This window comes from Cornus florida, unplaced genomic scaffold (assembly GCF_030987335.1).
Source record: "Cornus florida cultivar Cherokee Brave unplaced genomic scaffold, ASM3098733v1 CherokeeBrave_3.0.0_Hap2_Chr05, whole genome shotgun sequence".
In the NCBI taxonomy this organism is placed as follows: Eukaryota; Viridiplantae; Streptophyta; class Magnoliopsida; order Cornales; family Cornaceae; genus Cornus; species Cornus florida.
Window position 1 is genome coordinate 38,295,268 of NW_026775575.1, and position 15,681 is coordinate 38,310,948.

Sequence of the window (15,681 nt, forward strand, 5' to 3'; positions counted from 1 at the left end):
TCGCCGGAGATCGTAGAAGATGGCGTGGAGATTTTGAACAAAAGTCCCAAAGGCAAGTTCTATCCTTACTCTCTCCCTTAGGCTTCATGTTCTTTGCATTACTAAACTCGGAGGTATAAGGTATAAGGACTTAAACGCGGACTGGGAACACACTAGGGTTTGGTTACAGGGTTTAGAAGCCATAACAGTGAGGTGTAGAGGCTGCAGAGTTCATCGGAGGAAGAAACGACGAAACAGAAAGGGAGGGAGTCGGCTCCCCTTAGAGTGGAGGCGACTCCAAGGTCTAAAGGAGGCAGCTCTAATTTTTGGAGACATCTCCTTGCTCCAGTTTTTATTTTTTTTTCGGTTTTCTGCTAGTTTTTATTTTTTTTTCGGTTTTCTGCTAGTTTTTGCATGCAGTGATGTTTCCTAGAGTTTTTGGGTGTGTTTAGGGTTGGATGTGGAAGGTCTAATTGAAGCATATGGTTGAATTAAGGCTCCAGATGTGTTGTTAATTAATCTAATTGCCTAGAATTGCTTGGACAGTAGAGGAATTAATCAGATAATTACACTGTGTTTAGATTAGGAAAACTAATAAAGTTTAATTCTCTGCACTAGTAATCTTTTGAGACTGTTAATATAATTGTAACATGTTTAACTATGTACCATGATCATGTATTTGAATTCTACATGGGTAGGATGTGTTAGTGTTGAATGGAATTAAGTTTTAAATTTAACACTAATGGAATTTTGTGAACCAACCAAAACTGAGCATGTATATATACATACTGAAATTCTGTCTTGATGCTTGCGTTAATACTATTAGTATCAACTGTAAGAGGATGGACTTTATGGATGGTTATTTTAAATGTCTATAATATCAACATCTGAGTATTGAATGATAATTTAGAATAATGTTATCTTTATATCAGATTGAATGAAACAACTTAAACTGAGTAAGTTTGTGTATATACAGTGACTATGGTTCTTGATGCTTACACTATGCCTGTTAGTATCAGTGTTGGATATAAAACTGAATCTATTTATGTATATAGCTGATTATGTTTATTGATGCTTACACTATGCCTGTTAGTATCAGCAATAGACATATGGATTTAGTTGATGTTTACTTTAATTGTTGATATCATCAACTGCTGGATGATTGGATAGTATACATTGGTATAGGACAGTGGTATACTTGGGACGGTTTGGTTTTAAAATACCAAAACCTACCTACTCTGGATTAATAATTGGATTAACTAAAAGTTAAGTCCTATTAACTGTAGGGTCATGGCAACGACAAGTTGAGCGGCACTACTAGGGATTCTGGATGGATTTTATATATATTGTTATGGTACCTCGATATGAGCTTGAGTCTCAGGATCGATGGTTAGGGAGCATATATGTATGGGGATGCATAGCTGGCTACGATGGTTAGAGGTGTACCCTGTCTAAGTTTAGGTACACATGCCCACTTTGTGTGCGTTTTAGCATATTACCTTTATTCAGGTTGAGACCGGCCTGTAGACCAGTGAGAGTCCTTTAGTGTGATTATATATATATACTTACGGACTATTAGCTATTGTTGGATTGTTTAGGATGTACATGCGTATCGGGCCTCTGTTTGGATTGTAAAAGGTTAGGGCCTCTGTTTGGATTGTAAAAGGTTAGAACTTGTTCGTGGGCCTGACCCACTTCTATTTTTTAGGTACATGACAGTTCCAAACCTAGACGTGTTCGTGCTGAGAAGAGGTTTCTATTTACTCTACCGACGATGTAGGACTTCTTATCGTAGCTTACTTCTGGATGTTTTATCAGTTATTTTAGTTCAGTTTGGATTTTTATTAGGGGTCCACTAGAGATGGATTCCCGAGTTATTAACTTATGGAGTTTTGGATTACCGAATTTAAGTATTTAATTATTCAAGGATTTTATATTTTAGTTTCTTCCAGCTTTTAAAACTTAATTCTTATTTCTTTTGTAATCTGTGTTCATTACAAAATATTAATTGTTAGATATTCCCTCGGGTTTGGGCCTGGGCCTAATCAACCCGTGCCTCAGATCCGAGGAGTATTACAATAATGTTCCCTCATACTTTTTCAAACAAATTAATAAATTACTAAAAATAGACATCCTATATTCTCATTCCACATTTTACTAGTAATTTAAATATACAATTCACAAATTTATTTCCATACTTATAACATAAATTTCCATAGTAATTGAAATCATGAAAAACAAACCAACACTAAGCATGCTTCTTTACAAGTTAAAAATCATCATAACACATAACACACATTTACCACCATCAATATAAATAACCCTAACGAACATAATCATAAAAATTAAAATTAAGCATGCTTAAAGTGAAATTAGAGGGAAGAATTTACAAGAAATGCAAGAATTAGTGGATTAGAGCACCCTTACCTCGGATGGGAGAAAAAGCCCCAATTTGAGTCCAAGAACCCTAGAATTTTGAAATCCCTAGGCTTGGCCAAATAGTGTTTGGCTCCTATCAAATTGAAGGCCTCGACGAGCTCTCCAACTTTCCTTCACAAGGTTCTACCAAAATCCAAAGGAGTAAAGCTAGATCAAGCTTTGAGATTGCAAAAAGAAAAAAGAAAAGTGAGATGCCGAGAGGAGAAGGGACGCAGCAGAGAGAGAAAAAAAACAATTGAGTCGTGTAATGGCCTTATGGCCTTTTTGTGTGTTTAATATATTGGTGGGGCCCGCCAACTTTTGAAAGAAGAAATACCTTTATAACTTTAATATATATATATATATATATATATTATCTTACCCATTACAATATAGTTATGGACTATATAGTTATTGTTGGGATTGTCTAGGATGTATCTGTGTATCGAGTCTCTGTTTGGATTATAGTAGAATAGAACTTGTTCATGGGCTTGTCCCACTATTATTTTTCAGTTCTCAAACGGTTCCAGTCTTAGAGCTTGTTCGTGCTGAGCAGAGATAGTCACTCACTTTTCCGACTACGTAGGACTATTAGCTATGTTTTAGTTTTGGTTTTCCTTTTAGATCAGTTTGTTAAATTAGGATTTTCTAGGGGTCCACATAATATGGATTCCCGAGTTGTATTATTGTTTGGAGGATTGGGGGATTACTTATCAGAAGAATTTGTTTATCAATGAAAGTGACTAGTTTATCGTTTTTATTTATTCTTGTTAATCATATTTATATTCTGTGTTTGTTTATTGACATTTGATATCCTCGAGTATTCAGGCATGGGCCTGGCCAACCCACATCTGGAAATCCGGGGGTATCACAGTTGGTATCAGAGCACTCCAGATTCAAGTGTCCTTAGGAGTGTCTTTCGTTATATGACTTCCACGTTGTGTCTCTTAAAACTTAGAGCCCATATTAGGATTCGTTGTACTCTATTTACGGTTCTTTAGGAGGAACGGATTTCAATTATATTCTGTGTCACAGAATGGTTGACACTGGGAGGAGGATTAGGTCCAAGGTGAAAACGATAAAGACCTAAAGGAGTATGTTATCGATTTCTTTGCCCGAAGGCAGAGTTAGGGATCGAAGGATTAGTTCTGGTTGGCACTATTTTAAAGTATAAGCCAATGAAGGATTTAGGGGTACGTGATAGGTCACCACATATCGGGGCCAACGCAACTTAAGTTTTTCTCATAAAGGAGACAAAAGAGGAGTAGGAGTCCAAAAAGGATCCTAATGAGGAGATTTCAACGTATCCAAAAAAGAGGATACTAAATCTTAATGATGAATGATTGCTCGAGGGTGATCTTATTCGCTAGTAGTATAATGAAATGATATAAGTAGAGTTGGTATGGATCAATCTACATATAGTTAAATTTTCGTATCATCTCTAAAAGAGATATATAAGAAGTACTCTTCAGGAGTTTGAGGATTGGATGGAGTTCTTATTAGAACAAAATGTATGATTTTATATCACATACAGGAGAACATTAGTATTATGTTGTGACATTCTAAGTTGCTTTCTAAAGCCACATTAGACAGTTTGCATTCCGTGTATGAGGAGGTTGAGGGATTAAGCCCTTGGTATTTGCTTAGGCAAATGAATGTTGTTTTTCAGCTATGTTTAAAAGATATGTTTCGAGGTTAGATGATTATCTATGAAACTATAAAAAGGAGATTTTGTGAAATCATTTTAAAAGTTGATTTCAGAGGAGTTTTACCCAGGAAAGGACGATGTCTTAAGTAGGAGTATATTTTGTTGTTTTGTGTTTGTCGTACGTGTTTTATTTTCATTAACTATTTAGGATTTTGGTATGTGGGTTAGTTGGGGACATAAGTGTGTGATCAACCGACTACTATTTTAATTATATGGAGTACTAGCGCTATATTACGCTAGGATATGAGCATATGGTAATAGGATTTAGGAGATATACATAAATCTAGCCAATTTATTGGACCTGGACATGCGTTATTATAGTATGTTTTTAGGATGGAATAGTTAAACCATCAATTTGAGTCGAATAATCAAGAACGATTAGTTTGATATACTTTACGCTAGGTGCGGATCGGTATTTTATGACAACGCGATGATAATGATGGTTGTTAATAGTTCGGTGTTCGTGAGGTTGTGGTAAATAGAGACCACTGTAACACTACGATGGTTTATTAGAGGTGTAGGATTTGTAGAATGTCTTCTTTGAAAAATTTCAAAGGTTGTTCCCAAGACGGAAAGAGGATTTAATATTGGTTTAGGTACTTGTTGGAATGACACCTATTAAGGATAGTAGACTGAATACATGTTCTTCAGTCTATCCTTAATTCAGATTTTATTCACCAGGGCGTGTCATTATTAGAAGTTGCCGGTGTTGCACTTGGAGGAGGAACCAAAGTTTCTACATTGTATAAAATATGGAATTTTTTTTTTTTTCTATTTTTATTTAGGTCATATTTCGTGACAATTGGTTGTTGCTAGGATATTGATGACTTGTTTGGAGGATGGAAAAGTTCCATATTCTTTTGAAGTTAGACAAGAAGTATGATTGACACTTACTTATGTTAGAAAAGCAGGATGTGTCAAAAACAGGATGGGGCGACCGATCACCTATATAATAAAAAGAGGTGCATTGTGTATGTGGAAAAGTTCTAGTTAGTTGACTTTCGATAAGAAAATTTACCGGTTGATTTTCATTATCGGTAAGTGTATCGCGGATCAGTGGTGCATGGATTCTGTTGCAGAGTTAGCTTTTGAAGGTGCTCTAATTTAAACAACGGGTGTAGACGAAAGCTGGTGGTACCAGACTAACGGTACATTCTGTAGACAAATTGGAAGGAGGATGTAAGGACTGAAGTACACAACACTTAGTTCTTTATTCATCCAGATGGAAATATGATGCTTCACGATATGGAGCAGATATTTAGAGGATAGGCAGGAGGAGGGACAAAGTGATTTTGTCTCTAATTCTAATATTTATTAGATAATCAAGATGGACCATCAGAGATCACTAGATCCTTACAGCCATTTCTTATACTAGAGTGGAAATGACAGAGTATTCTCTACGGATTTTGTTGAGAGATCGCAGATTTTACACAAGGGTCAGGATTTTAGTTGGGCTATTAGTTGACTAATAAATTAAATCTGCTTCATTTTATCTATTTTGAATTGGTAAAGTATCAGTTCATATGAATATAATGGATCACGAGACGGCTTAATTGGATTGACGTGGTGTTTCACATGTTTCATTAAATTTTGTCTGGTCGAAGTAAATATGGAAGTGGATGCTCTGAACAACCGACATGGTAATTAAACCTTTGGGTAGTTGTTGAGAAATCAGTTGAATTTCTAACATGTCTAATAAAGGCACTTGCTTTTACCATAGAAATTAAGGAGGTCAATTTCCCCTATCAGAGCTGACCTTAGTGGAGGTGTTACCTTACTCAGATAGGGCTTAAGGTATTGGCGGAGGATTAGTAGTTTCTGTAAATGATGTTAGAGTGAATGAGATGTAACATTTGTAAATTTTTCTCAATGCACTCAGACGATTATACGGTACATCAAGACAACGAATGTCTGTTCTAATGAACAGGTTGGGGTAGGGACATGTTTATTTGGTATATCTGGATAGGTTGGTTTTAAATTAACGTTATGCGTATGATATGCATGATATGACTATGTGTGATTTAGTCATCGTTAAGTTTAAAATCGGTACGTGGTTGAATTGTAGGCATGGTTGATTTGTCAAAGTATAAATAAATATACTTAAGGAGGTATGGTTGATTTGCCAAACGATAAATAAATATACATAAGGAGGCATAGTTGATTTGCCAATGTATATAAATAAATATACTTAAGGAGGCATGGTTGATTTGCCAAAGTCTAAATAAATATACTTAAAGAGGTATGGTTGAGTTGCCAATATATAAATAAATATATTCATAATGGAATGGTTGAATTGCTAAAGCATAATTCATATTGCTATGTTAAATTCATTATTGGCTTTTGATATTGCCTATAGATTAGCGTTACCAACTTGTTAACACTAGATGTATAGGAATTTTGTGTGAATATCCTATGGAACTTGGAGGAATAGGGACCGTTACCCTTAATTAAATATTGGGTAAGATTGAGTCGTTGTTAGATACAACCTCGGACTTGTTCATTTTTGGAGTTTTTTAAATATTGTTGGATGCATTAGAATTCAGTGGAGCCCATACACAGAGGCAGTATCCACAACGGAACATAAATGAATTTTAACATAAATAATTCAGAGTTTCGTGAATTCTGAGGACGGAATTCCTTTTGTTTGGATGGTTTCATGTTTTATGTTTAATTGAATTAAGTGTGTGCTTAAGTGTTTTGTTTAAATTAAGTGTTGTGTGAAATTATTTGTTATTTGATTTTAATGATGTATTTATTTAATTGGAAGTTTATTTGCTAGAGTAAATATGTATTTTATTTTATTTTATTTTAGTTTAAAAGGATGGATTGGAATAAGAGTAATGGACCAACCCAAAGGGTCGCATGGACTGTTTGAATGGGAGTTGATTGTGGGTATCGATATTTACCCATATATGGATGGTTGTATAGATATATTTGGGTATATATGTATATAAGGATAGAGTATTATTTTTATTAATAATTATTTATTATTAATACTAATAATGGTTGTTTAGGTTAGTAGGTGATATATACATATATAATTATAAATTATGTATATATTTATTTATCACGACATTTTATTATTATGTATTATATTTTTATTTTTCTTTCCAGACTTAGTTTTCAATTAGGACTAGGGTTGGATTCTGTTTAAACTATAAATATATACAATGGTCTGCAATAGGGTTTAAAAAACCCTTATAGCAGCAGTAAGGGACGGGAGGATACAGAGAGTTTTTAGAGAGAAACTGAGAGAGAAGAAGCTAGGGTTTTGGCCAAGGATTGTAGGCCAGACCAAGGAGGAAGGTTGATGGCTATTTTAGGGTTAGAATAAGAACAAACGGCAGTCACGATCATCGAAAAAACTAGGAAGAAGGAGTTAAGGTTTCAATTCAAAACCTAGAGGCAAGTTCTATCTCTAACTCTTTCCCTTAAACTTGTGTCTGTGCATGCCTAGGTAGTTTTTAGGAATTAATTATTTATTAAAATTGATTTAATATACGTGTTTGAATTGAATCAAAACAATATTCATGCTTGTATTGAATTAAAAACTGTTTCTATGGTTAGTTTATGTTCTTGATTTAAATCTTGATTTCCTTGCATATAAGCATGGTTTGATTCATGAACATAGTATAGATTCTTAAGTTATATTATTGTATGGAGGATTACTTATCTAAAGAATTTGTTTATCAATGAAAGTGATTGGTTTATTGTTTTAGTTTCTTTTTAGTGCTTTTATTTGTTTTTGTTAGTCATATTTATATTATAGTGTTCGTTTATTGCCATTTGTTTTGATATCCTCGGGTATTCGGGCGTGGGCTTAGCCAACCCGCATCTGGAAATCCGGGGGTATCACATAAAGCGAGTTAGAACATCACTACATAATACCAATGCTCTCCTGTATGTGATCTAAAATCGTGTATTTCGTTCTGATAAGAACTCCATCCAATCCCTAAACTCCTGCAAAGTACTTCTTATATATCTCTTTTAGAAATGACAAGAAAGCTTAACTATATGGAGATTGATAAACAAGAATTCTACTAATATCATTTGCTATATCACTAGCAAATAAGATCACCCTCGCGCGATCTTTCATCTTCAAGATTTAATACCCTCTTTCTTGGATTCATTGAAATTTCCTCCATTAGGATCCTTTTCGGACTCCTACTCCTCGTTTATCTCCTTTATGAGAATAATTGAAGTCGTGTTGACCCCTATATGTGGTGACCTATCACGTACACCTAAATCCTTCATTGGCTTATACTTTTGAAGTAACGCCAACCCGGAAAATACTCTTTCTTTGATCTCAAATTCTGCCTTCCGGTAAAGAAATCGATAATGTACTCCTTTACTCCTTTTGGGTCTTTATCGCTTTCACCTTGGACCCAATCCTTTTCCTAGTGTCAACCATTCTATATCTATAGAATTTAATTGACATCAGCTCCTCCTAATGAACCATAAATAGAGTATAATGAATCCTAATATGGACTCTAAGTTTTAAGAAACGCAACGTGGAAGTCATATAACGAAAGACACTCCTAAGGACACTTGAACCTGGAGTGCTCTGATACCAACTGTGATATCCTTCGACTCCGAACAGGGGTTGATCAAGCCTAAACCTAAACCTGAGGGAATATCAAACAATTAAAGTATTTAAATGAACACAGCATACAAAATGAAATAAAAATAAAGAATCAAGCTGACAGAAATCTAAATAATAATCCTTAAATTAATAAATAATTCCTTAAGTTGCAGTAAAAATAATTCTCCAAGAAAACATATCCAAATCCTCCAAATGTTTTTACAACTCAGGAATCCATCTAGTGGACCCCTAATAATATCCCAACTGGAAAAGTAAATAACTAAAGAATAATCCAAAGCTAAAATATGAAGGGAAATCCTACGTAGTAGGGGGAGTGAGTGACTGTCTTTGCTTAGCACGAACAAGCTGTAAACCTGGAACTGTCGAACACCTGAAAAATAATGGTGGGTCAGGCTCACGAACAAGTTTTACTCTACTATAATCTAAACAGAGACCCGATACGCAGATACATTCTAGATAACTCAGCAATAACTAAATAGTCTATATATATATAAATAGACATTATAGGATGCTCGCTAGCTCATAGTTCTGTCTCAGTCTGAATAGAAAGTAACATGTAACTCGCACATCATGCGAGCATGTATACCTAGACCTACCAGGGTACATCAACTTTGTCCAGTTATCCATCCTAGGTGATATACGCACCTTAATCATCGATCGTGAGACTCAAGCTCATATCGTGGTACCATAATCATATATATATATATAAATCCATCAAAATCCAAGGTATTTCATTCAATTATTCATTGATCTGACATAAAATATAAGGTGTAGTAAAGCTATAACAACCTTGGAAAACACTACAGGTGATATCTCATCTGATCCCCAGGAAATCAAGGAATGGTTAGTGCAATATTATGATAACTTGTATAATGAGGTTGGCAATAGGATTGGGGAAATTCAACAACCTAGAAGACAATTAACTCTGGATGAAGCTAATAGTTTGGATCACAATGTTTCTGCTGAGGAAATAAAAGAGGTGGTTATGCATTTCAATCCTGATAAAGCCTCGGGGCCTAATGGATTTCCAGCTAGATTTTTTCAAAAGTATTGGGAGATTGTGGGGCAAGATGTAGTGAATGGTGTGACCTTCTTCTTCAACACATGTAACCTACCTCAGGGTATTAATTCAACTTTTCTTACCCTTATTCCTAAGAGAAATCATGGAGACAAGATAGGTAAATACAGGCCTATAGCATTGTGCAATCTTACCTATAAGATCATTTCAAAAATTTTAGCAAACAGGCTGAGTTGTGTCCTTCCAAAGATTATTAGGCCTGAGCAGTTAAGTTTTATAAAAAATAGGAGGCTTTATGATAATATTTGGTTAGTTTCTGATCTTGTTAAAGATTTTGGCAGAAAGAAAGGAGATCCTACCATGGCTCTTAAAATTGATATCAACAAAGCATATGACTCAGTGGACTGGGGCTTTTTACAAAAACTTTTACACAGTATTGGCTTTAGTGAGAAGTGGATCAGATGGGTTATGGAGTGTACTACCACATCAAAGTTTTCTATCCTTTGTAATGGGGTGCCTACCGGTTATTTTTCTGTATCTCAAGGCTCAAACAAGGCTGTCCTTTGTCACCTCTCCTGTTCTCAGTTGTTACTGAATATTTTTCTAGTCTAATTGCCAAAGCAATTGAGATTGGTAAAATTCAAGCATGTCAAGCTGTTAAGAAAATATGGCTAAACATATCTCACACATTCTATGCAGATGATCTTCTAATGGTGGTAAAGGCTGATATGGCCACTCTTAAAGGAGTAGAAGAAGTGTTATAGGTTTTTAAGTCTATTTCAGGGCTGCAAGTTAACAAAGATAAAAGCTCTATTATTTTCTCAAAAGCTATGTGAAGTAGAAGAAGATTAACAAATATATTGCAGTTTGAAGTGGAGAATTTCCCCTTCAGGTATCTTGGTTTGCTGTTATCAAATAATACTCTGAGAAGTGGAGATTACAGGATGCTGCTAGATGAGGTTGATGCTAGATTGGGCCACTTCGATAAATTTATCATTAGCAGGGAGAGTGGAGATGATCAAATCTGTGTTGTTTTCATATCTTTATCATTGGCTGTTTAGATTCAAGATACCTTGGGAAGTAACGAACATGTTGGAAAGAAGATTTAAACAATTTTTGTGGAGTGGTAAGTAGGAAATCAAGAAGATGGCTCAGTTGAAATGGAGTACTGTTACTATACCTGCAGAAGAGGGTGGTTTTAACATTCGGAAGATTAAAGATATTGATTGTGCAGCAAAACTTACTTTATGTTGGGATTTTGTTCAGAATAAGGATAAGTTATGGATTCAATGGCTGCAGGCAGTATATTTAAGCAAAGTGGACTTTTGGTTGGTGGTTCCAAAACTGACTGACTCAGTAGTGTGGAAGCATTTGTTGGGGGTGCGAGACTTGATTCTAGATAATCTGTTATTTTAGGTTGGGGATGGTAGCTGTTTTAAGCTTTTGACAGATCTATGGTGCCAAGAAAAATCATTGATTCAGCTTTTTGGGGTGGCCAGTTTTAGAGGGTTTGACAGACAAACAAAATTGTCTTTCATTATTAATAATGGTGCTTGGTTTTTTCATGACTTATTTCAGCCTCACATTAAGAATTCCATCTAACAAGTGGTCATCCATGAGGGAACAGACCAAATTAAATGGAAACATGGTCAATTCAGTTTGAAAGGAGCATGGAATGTTTATCGATTTACAGGTCAAAGAAGGAAATGGGCTGTGTTAGTTTGGAATAAATGTAGACCAAGGGTTACCATGCGTACTGTCGTAATTCTACATAACAAAAATCTTTCGTTTATGAATTTACAGAGAAGAGGAATGCAGCTAACATCTATTTGTCAAAACTGTTATAAAGGAGATGATTCAAATGATCATCTTTTTGTGTTTGTGAATTTGCCACAGCTATTTGGAAGGATGTCTTTGATCTGTTGCATATTGAATTTCCAGGTTTTAAAGATGTGAATCAGGTGGTGGACTGGTTTTGTCAAAAGACAGCTGTTAAGTCTATCAAATCCAGAATTTTAAGTGGTGTGTTTGCAGTTACGTTTTGAAAAATATGGTCTATCAGAAATAATGTTCTACATAAAGGGATGAGAGATCAGAGTATGCAGGCTACATAGGCTATAGTTTGGGAAGTTATCACATACCTAAACTTTGGTCTAGAAGATTTGTTGATTATATTTGGCCACCAAATGTGTTGTGATTTTTTTGCAACTTCCAGATTTCAATTTGTGTCAAGTTTGGTGTGACTTCTTTGTCTGGTTTTGTTTGAAGCTGAAGCAGTGGATGAAGACCTTACTGAGTGGGCTGGTTTTTGCACCTGATTAAGCCTAGAAGAGTATATCAATTTTTGTGAGGATAGGTTGCTTTTTGGAAATGGATTATGTCTATTCTAGGATTTGTCATAGAGATTTATCTCTTGTTGTAATTGTACTTTATTGTTGATTTTTAATATAAAAAAATTCCCATTTTGGAATATATATATATATATATATATATATATATGTATAAGTAGGATATAATATTATAATTAATCCATTCCATTATTTCAAAATAGGTAGGAATTAGCGTTTTGATTTAATCCGTACCTAATATGCCACCATCCCATACCCGTACATATAATCCACAAATCCAATAATTTATACAATAAATGATAAATTTAAACATTAATTAAAAATCCAGAACATGATATAATGATAATTAGAAATATAAACTGAGCACATTATACAGAAATCCCAAAAGTAATTTCATACTAATCCATTTAATTTGCTAAAACAATAACTAGCAATTAAAACTTCCATAATCCTCCATTAATTGATAGAACATAATAAAGTAATTCATTATGAAAAAATCAAATATCTACTGAGCATATTATACTGTGATATACTAGAGTAGATTATAACCATCCATTTAACTTGCTAACATGACGACAAGCAATTAAATCCTTCAAAACCATTAACAACATGTAAATTTAATTTTAAATCTAATGATGTTCAAATTCATAGCATAGATTAATCATTTTGGGATTTTCTCATGCTTATTTAAATTATTTAGAACCAATCATACAAGTTCAGAACTACACTGGAGCCCTTAAAAACCCAAAAATGGTAAAAAATACACCTACTGGTGTTTTCAAAAGGGGGAGCCAGCTCCATTCAAAGTTGAACCAGCTCCATCCAGAGTTGAGTTGGCTCCTTTCAAGTTGAGCCAGCTCCTTGCTATATGGAGGCGCTTCCACCCCTCCCAGTCTTCGTCTTCTCCAACTCCGGCTATTTTTTGACTTTCCGGTTGCCCTTGTTAAGGTCCCTAGCACTCTGTTCTAAGTTCTCGACAGTCCTAACTAATTATATGACATAATTATGCATCATTAACATGAATCAAAATAAGTTTATATTCAAGAAAAATCAAGATTAAATCAAGAATATAAACCAACTGTAAAAGCAGTTTTAATTCAATTCAATTCCATTCAATTCAAGCATGCTAAATAGATAAATTTTAATGTCCGTTTAAATCCTAGAGACTACCTAGGCATGCACAGAACACATGTCTAAAGGAAAGAACAAGAAATAGAGCTTGCCTTTGAGATTTCAGATTAAAATCTCAACGTCGTCTTCCTAAATTTTTCGGTGATCAATTGACCGTTTTCTAGTCCTTTGTTGCCCTTGGTTCAACCCACGAGCAACCTACTTCCTTCCTTCTTGGTCCAACCTTCAGCCTCTGGCCAAAACCCTAATTTGTTCTCTCAGTTTCCCTCTTAAATCTCTCTGTATTCTCACGTCCCTCTCTCTGCTGCTATAAGGGTTTACAAACCCTATTGCAGACCATTATATGTATTTATAGGTTAAACCTAATCCAACCCTAATCCTAATTGAAATCTAAGTCTGACGAAAAGAAAAATAAAATATACTTACATATAATATAATGCCGTGATAATTAAATATATATATATACATAATTTATAATTATATATATATATATATATATTTAACCTACCAACCTAAATTACTATTATTAACATGAAAATGAATAATTATTAATAATAATAATACACCATCTTGATATATGTATGTACTCAATTAGATATATACAACCATCTATATATGGGTAAATACCCTTACCCATAATCAATCTTCCATTCAAGTAGTCCATGCAACCTAATTATAGGTCCATTACTACTATCCAAGCCAAACTCCTTAACATAAAATAAAATAAAATAAACATTTAATTTAATTAATGTCAACTAAACACTTAACACATAAAACAAATAGCACACAACATTTAATCACATTATTCAATTAATCACGTTATTCAAATAAAGCATACAATTTAAATTAATAAACAATCAATCAATTAAGCCACATATGCACATAGCCACATAATCAATTAAAAATACACATGAAATCAAAATTAAATTACAATTTTATCCTTTTGAAAATTAGGGGTATTACAGCTGGTAACCTAAAATAGCTATTATTTGTTTAGATTTGATCTAGCGTGATGTCCAAGTATATCCACATTGTTTGATTTCGCATTTCGTTTCAAGTTGATGACACTAGATTGTTGTAACTTGTTGTTTTGTACTGGCTATTCCAATGTTGTTTAATTATTTCACTTGTTGTGGCTTGTGTTTAAAATGTTCTAAGGTAGCTTAGGATGATCCCTTAGTACCACTTTGAACATAAACGTTAGGTGACATGCACCGCATGTAACCGTTTATATTACGTTGCAAAGAACCGTTGAAACTTTAGGGTATACGCATATGCTTCTTCCTACGAGTAACTTTGGTTGCTCACCCTAGATGATTAGGTCTTTTTTTTTTCAGTTAAAGATATTCTCTTCTTATGTGGACACCACGCTTAGACTCTTGTGTAGCTTTGTTGTTGAAGACACTTTTGGTTTTACTAGCATGCAATTGTTTAGCATACCTTTTGATCCACATTTTGTATATAGTGGATGTATGATATTTGGAAGCACGTTTAGCTTCTTTTGATTTGTGTAATATGTACCTTGACACCTTACTTTTGATGTACTTGATATGATATGCTAAGGGCCACGTACTTTTATGTAATGGAATGTTTACAAGTTTATATCTTGTTTTAGCTTTTATGACATTGCATTATCGTAGGGGCTTTTTCGACATTTCCTCTTGCTTGTCAATTGTGGTTTGGACAATGGTTGATCAGGAAACTCATTTTTAAGAAGAAAAGGGGGGGGGGGGGGGGGGGGGGGGGTTCACTTCACAAACTTTTTCCAAAGGAGCCAATCTTTGGTCTTAAAAATCTACATTTTCTCAAACAAAAACCAAAACCCTCTTTTGAAATTTTAGGGCTAGGTTATTACTATTAATCGACTTTTTTTTTTTTATGAAAACCGGACCAACCATTTCGGAACTTCAGAGGGTCTTGTGGGTGTATTTAAACATTGAAAATTCAATTTAGACATTTTAAAAACCTCCCGAAGTCTCATTTTCCTCTCTTGGGTAGCAACTTTGAATTTTGGCGGCACCCGCGGGATTTGGCATCCGCCTGTAACTTTTGAAAATCCTATACGTTTGCACCTTTGAAACCCAATTTTTTTTTTGGCCATAACTTCTACGTCCGGACTCCGAATCAAGTGATTCTTGAGTTTAACTTTATTTATTTATTTTTGTTTTCTATCCAATGGTATGCACGGTAACATCCATCTCTATATGAAAATGCCATTTTACCCCTAAGTTCATACTTAATTCATTTTCACCCTAGCTTCCACATTGTTATCGTTTGAGTTCCGTTACTTCATGGGGAGTCACGTTGGCGTCTTAGGGATGATGTACATCTCTAGAGACTTCATTCTTTTTTTCGCTTCCTCATTTGGGATTTGTTATCGGATCAGTTTCGGGTCACTCGCTGGCGCACTGGGATTTGAAAACTTGGGTCGTCACAATAAACATCTCTCTTATCTGTTTAGATGAGTGAATTAAAA